This window comes from Olea europaea, chromosome 7 (genome assembly GCF_002742605.1).
Source record: "Olea europaea var. sylvestris chromosome 7, O_europaea_v1, whole genome shotgun sequence".
Taxonomy (NCBI): Eukaryota; Viridiplantae; Streptophyta; class Magnoliopsida; order Lamiales; family Oleaceae; genus Olea; species Olea europaea.
Window position 1 is genome coordinate 25630615 of NC_036243.1, and position 6824 is coordinate 25637438.

General features: G+C 41.4%; 1 non-coding gene across 1 annotated transcript; it reads left to right on the forward strand.

The window, feature by feature from the left end:
* Positions 1-6076: 6076 nt before the first annotated feature.
* TRNAL-CAG lies at positions 6077-6157 on the forward strand. Its single transcript has one exon. It is a non-coding gene; the product is annotated as a tRNA-Leu (tRNA).
* The last annotated feature ends 667 nt before the right edge of the window (positions 6158-6824 follow it).

A 6824-nucleotide genomic window follows, 5' to 3' on the forward strand; every position in this document is an offset into this window, starting at 1 on the left:
TCAAAAGCTAAGTATCATGGACATCGACCATGAGCCCTCCTTGATGGATCTAATAGTTGATTACATAAGTAATGGCAACCTACTCGCAGACCCTCGACTTGCTAGAAGCATTTCGGTATAGAGCTGCTAGATATTGTCTAATCGAATGAGTTCTGTTCCGTAGAAGTTTCACACTCCCTTAGCTAAGATGTCTCAAACCTTTCGAGTCTCTTCAAGCCTTGACTGAAGTTTATGAAGGCATTTGTGGAAATCACCAAAGGGCCCGAGCTCTTGCATAGTTGATAAGGTATGGGTACTAATGGCCAAGTTTGAAGAAAGATGCTGTAGATTACATTCGAAAGTGCGACAAGTGCCAAAAGTTTGGTAAAATTATACATGCCCCTGCTGAGGAGCTAACTTCCATCCATTACTCAGCTCCCTTCGAACAATGAGAAGTCAAAATTCTTGGGTCATTCCCCTTGGCCAAAGGACAATTAAAGTTTATAGCTATGGCGGTAGAGTATTTCACAAAGTGGGTAGAGGCAGAACCACTGGCAACAATTTCGGAGCTGAAGCTGAGATCATTCATATGGAAGTCCATCATATACAGGTTTGGAATATCGAAAGTTCTCATCATAGATAATGAAAGGCAATTCGATAATCCACAGTTCAAGAGCTTTTGTGCTAACCATGGGATTGATCATCGCTTGACCTCGGTGTCATACCCACAAAGTAATGGGCTTGTTGAAGTAACTAATCGGATCATATTGCAGGACCTTCGAACAAGAATAGGGGATGCCAAAGGTGACTGGCCTGATGAGTTGCCTTCTATACTATGGGCGTACAGAACTTCTTACAAGACAACAATGGAGAAGACACCTTTTATGCTTGCCTATGGACTTGAGGCTACCATTTCAATCGAGGCCAACCTTCCCACAATAATGAAGCTCGAGATGAATAGAGAGAGACGAACTACTGAACACCTTGACTTGCTTGAAGAAGTAAGAGAACAAGCCTCACTTAGAGTTGTAAATTATCAGAACAAAACGACGAGGCACTTCAACAACAAGGTCCAAACAAGAAGGTTTAGAGCTGACGATCTCGTCCTTAGAAAAGCAGAAGCTGCCGGACACCTACCAGGGAAGCTTAGACCAAATGGAAAGGACCCTTCGAGGTCATTAGAAAATTAAAAGATGGAACTTACAGTCTCAAGGACACATCAGGGAAGTCGCTCCCAAGGTCATGGAACGCCGGCAATCTTAAAATTTATTACAAGTAACTAGCTATAGTTATAATTTTTCCTCTTAAGGCTTGCATGCCCACTTTATGTTTGCTTTATTTTATTTTTACTTTTCGGGCTCCAACGCCCTAACGGCTCATGCTCCAATAAGCTCGGGTATCAACGACCTTAGCCCTTTTAATAATACATGAAATTTTCTTTACGATGTTGCTTATCTATTAACAAAATTAGTATAAGGGTGCTCCACGCATGCAGCTAAGACCTTAACAAAATTAGCATAAGGTTGTGCACCGCGCATGCAATTAATACCTTAACAAAATTAGCATAAGGCCGTGCCCCGAGCATGCAGCTAATGCCTTAACAAAATTAACATAAGGCCGTGCCCCGAGCATGCAACGAATATCTTAACAAAATTAACATAAAGTCATGCCCCAAGCATGCAGCTAATGCCTTAACAAAATCAGAGTAAGGCCGTGCTCCGCGCATGTAGCTAATACTTAACCAAGTTAGTATAAGATCGTGCTCCACGCATACAGCTAACACTCGACCAATAGAATCAAACACACGCTGCCAAGACCTCAAATGGCAAAAGTTCGGGATCAACAGACCCCAACCTATCTGATCCTAGAAAGTCATGATAACGAAAATTATCAAGATCGAGGTCGGGGTATGAATTAACATTTATCTTACAAGACCATACCCAATCTTGTCCACAAAAGAAAGAAGCTGTTTAAATTACAAGGGACAAGCCAAAGCTTATCCTTTAAATGGTCAGCAACCTAATGGTCACTCCTCGATATGAGAAATTGAAAAATCAGTTTACAGTACACGACACTAATACTTGAACTCGTTGACCCCAAATGTGACGCTCCTTCTCGAAGCTTGAAAATACATCCTCGAGCTTAGATGAAGCCCAATTTTTCAAGTAAAAGGATCGATCTATTGATAGTCTTGCCGAACGGTATTATTAAGACATATTATATCTCCGAACTACTACACACACCCAGGCTACATACATTCGAGTATTGGCTGTGACGTATGATCTATACTAACGATCGAACTCTTAACAATTATAACGACTCGAATTCAAAAATCAAAACAACCACACACGAAGATAAAATACGTGCACAATTTTGGGACAAAAGCAACTTGCATGAACTGATAACAAAAAACCTTTCAAAGATCGAAGCCCAGTTCGAGCAATATACTTGAGCAAAAAATCAAAAGTTCATAAATCCAGATCGGGCAATGTACATGAGCAAAAATATTTACAATAATGTCTAATTCGAGATTAGGGTTGGGCCTAATCCGGATCGATGGGGTCGCCCCGCCTCCCTGGTCAAGGGTCCCAACATCATCGTCGTCGTCATCCCCATCGGCCTCTGAAGAAGAAAGCTCGAGGCCTTTGGCAAGCTCGTTCACAGTCCTTAGCTCCTCGACCACGGGCTTCAAGTCTTTGGGGAGCTTGGTCCTAAGGAATGAACGAACTAGTCGCAGCCCATAGTAATACGAGCCCGACCCGTACTGGCCCAGAAGAGTCCTGAACTCATCGAACTGCTTGAACTTCTCGATGGCTTGAGTCTGAGCCTCTGCTCGAGCTTTCACAAGCTCCTCTTCAAAATCACTCCAAGATTGAATGATCTCGAGCTTCGTCTCCTCGGCTTCATCCCTTGCCACCCCGACCTCATCCTTGGCCTTCTTGAGGTCTGCGTTGGCCACCTCCAGGGCTCTTTCAAGCTCGTGGGCCCTCTTACATGCAATCTTGCTCTTGACCTCGAGCTCGGCTATCTGAGTTGAGGAAGTTATGCTCAATGTCTGCAAAAAACAAGTATCGAACCCGACGTCAAGTAGAACACAAAACTTTTTCAAGGGTAACAGAAGTAACCATATTAAAAGCAAACCTTCAGAGTAAAAAGCTCGAGAGTCTGAACCCCCTCATTTGAATCGACCTCCTTCTCATACTTGTCAACTATGCTCTGGATAAGAGCACACTCTACATACTCCTTGAGTGACTTATTGGGCATCGGGTCGTCGTCATCAGCAAGGAGGTCCGACCCATAATAGGAAGTACAAGCCCGAGCTTACTGTTGAGGCGCGGGCTAGCTTGGAAGGGTCGGGCTTTTTGAGCTCTGCCTCAGGCTCGTCGGGGTTGGACGGGCTGTCTCCCGTGCCCCTTTTTCCTCTTAGACGGGAAAGTTGTCGAGGTTTTGGACTTCAGGCCCCTTTCCCTTTGATATACATTATCCAAGAGTGCGGATGGATCGAAAGACATTTCAAGCTTTGCAAACAACAATAATAAAGGCATTAGCTCGAACTATAGATCAATGCTTAGGTATGAAATTACAAGATTACCCAAAAAAAAATCATACCCTCGAGGCCTTTCTCATTGGCAAGGTCGAGGGTGTAACCCTCAAGTAGATAGTCGATCTTCTCTGTCAAAGGATTGTGATTCACTAACCTCAGTCTATCTCTCTCTAAAACCTCGAAATAAGCCTGGCCTTTGTTGAACCTATCTTTATCAGGAATTTTCCACTTCGAGCTAAAAGGATGGTCGGGGTCTTGAGGCCTCACAAAAAAAGAATCGTTCCTTCCAACCCCGAAAAGAGCTCCATGTCTCAAGTGTTCTAAACCCCCTCTTCGTGGATAAGTAAACGAAACAGTTATACCCCGGGGAGAATTTCATATGAAAGACCATTTGTAAAAGATCGAGTCTAAGCTCGATCTCGAGACATCTACATAATATAAAGAAATATACCAGCAACCTCTAACCGTTCGGGGCTAGTTGGCCAGGGCATAAATAGTACAAGGTCAGAAATCGATGAAAAACGGGTAAATGGGCCACCTAAGCCCGGCCTTAAGAGCGTCTCTAAAAAAGGTTATCTCTCCCTCTCAAGTTCCTAACACGGTCTCAGTAGGCCCTAGGGCTCTCACATCACAAATGGGCATAACCCTGAACTCTCTCGCTATCTTAATAATCACATGTTCCTTATTTTTGGTCCGTTCTTTGAGGTAGACCAGGTCGTTAGTGTGAGAACTAAAAGGAATGGCCATGGGGATCAAGGATGTACCTACGTCCTCAGGTTTATCACTACGGTTCGAAGCTCTGGATGGACAGCTACTTCACTCTTACTCGACTCTGTACAAATGCTACTACTACTCGACATAATACTAAATCAAATAACTAAAACTTAAAGGCCCGAACTCTTACCCTTTTGGATGATCGTTCACCAACCCATTATCCCGAGCTCGAGCTTTCTTTTACTGGAAAGTGAAAAGTGAAAAGTGAAAGTGAAATGTGGAGACTATTTATAAGGGTCTTTGGAATGTCAACGGTCTATTAATCATGGCCTTTGAACGAAGACACATGGCGGCCATCTAAGCTCCTGATCTGACATTGCATGTGGCAGCCGTCTAAGGTCGTTCTCTGACATCCTATCGAACGCCTGACACGTGGAAAGACACCTGGATATTTATGCCTCTACATCTTCACTCGCAAATCATGCTTGGATGGAAATCTACGACCTCGATGTACGGGGGCTTGTGATGACCTCAGATCTAGTGAATCTCGAACTCAACCCATGAACCCCGAACTTGAAGTCCCCCTAAACCACCAAATCAAGGTCGGGTCTATGAGGTCAGGTTTTGTATGTCAACTCGTCAGTCCTTCCTGACGACCTATGGGAACACAAATTCTACGCAACCTACAATTCTTACCTAGCTAGATTCCCTTTTCGACTCAAACAGTGGTTGAATACTTGGAATAAAACAATAACTCCTTGTCCTGGATAAGGATCACACATGGCTAAGTCCTTCTAGGGCTCTATCTTCAACACCTATAAATACATAACCCGAGCTCGTTCTTAAGTTACGTTTTTCATTATCTCCAGTTTATAACTCACGAACTAAATTCTCTATCTGACTTAAGCATCGGAGGGACGACGAGCACACACCTCATTGCCTTTGTTTCAGGTATTTGAAGATCGTTCGTGTTCATCCAAGCTCGAAGTGCGATCATCAAAGTTCGAGATCTTTCATGTACTATTTTTTGTTAGCATCAGATGGTATTACATCAAAAGAGATTTTAAAATTAAAAAATAAAAAAATAAAAAGACATATATCAATGTAGTTCTTTGTGAAGTGATGCATGAATAAAGGGATAAGATTTTTGTGATGATGTGGAAAAAAGGGCTCCTGATACATCATGCATTGCCAAAACATCAGAAAAGTACAGCCTCTGTCCTCAGATGTTATATCTTTACTCCCTCTGTCAAACAAAAGCGTAGGAGACGGAGGGGGGCTAAACAATATATCATTCCAAATATATCTGAAACAATAACCCAAACCAAACTTATTTTTCCATCATAATAAGTCGATGTATAGTCATTCAGTCCTGAATGGCAAAAAAAAAAAAAAAAAAGCTTCACTCTTCAGTTACTTGGAATAGTTATATATATACTAATAACTCAATTCTCTTAGAAAGTTACTAATAATCTTTCTTATGCGGAGACATATTCAGCAATCTGTATGTATTTATTTTGGGGGGAAATGGGTGGAATAGAATAGGCTTGTCACCATTATACAGTAGAATTGTCATAAGATAGTTATAATAACACCTCCAGAGGTAGATAATTTGGATAGACGGGTACAAAATGCTTGCTAGTCACCATCTACCGTTTAGCAGCCAAGAGGCCTTGTACTTAACGAGTCATTTTGTTAGAGCATTTTTAAGCCTGCAATTCAACGATTCTCTTTTATAAAATGTTAGATTTTGATGTAAATAATTGAGTTGGCCAGGGTTTTGAGATTACAGACTTGTAAACCTTAGAATTTGAATTTCTTGAAAATCCTTACAGCTGAGTCAAGATGGCCGAGTTGGTCTAAGGCGCCAGTTTCAGGTACTGGTCCGAAAGGGCATGGGTTCGAATCCCATTCTTGACAAATTTTGGGATATATCTTTCTGGTTCTTTTGACAGTGTAACGTTTCGCCTTGAACTCTCTTAACTAGTTAATATTTGTCTTTCACTTTTCTTCTGCAAATTATTTTCCTTGTCCTCAGTAGTTCACAAACAAAAAAAAAATTTATGATCTGCAGACTTCAATGAAATTTATGTTGCTTGTTTTATCGAGCATCATATATGAACGTGAGCATCGGTCAGACTTACGAAGAAAGCCAGCTATTTTAACATTCAGCATCGGTCAGGATTACAAAAAAGGTCAGCTGTTTTAACATTCATCACCAACACTATCAGGGCATCCCCACATTAGCAGGTCATGTGCGAATTGCATTTTATGTAAGTACTATATGATCCAGTTACACATATGTTTTGAAAAGTTCGTTAGATGTTCGAAGTCTCACGCTTAAATATGCATTGGCAGGCGTCAAAGAAGTCTGGGGCAATGCAATTTCTTTTGGGTTTGACCTAAATTTGCTAAATAGAAAATGGAAATTTGAATTATTGTTTGATAATAAAAGGGCAAAAGGAAAAATTAAGAAATTAAGTCTTGTAGTAGAAAGAAATAATATTCGAATAGGCGAATGAATCTTATAAAAAGAGCTCAAGGTACTTTTTCTATAATTTAATGGCATCGCGATAGGAAGAATTGT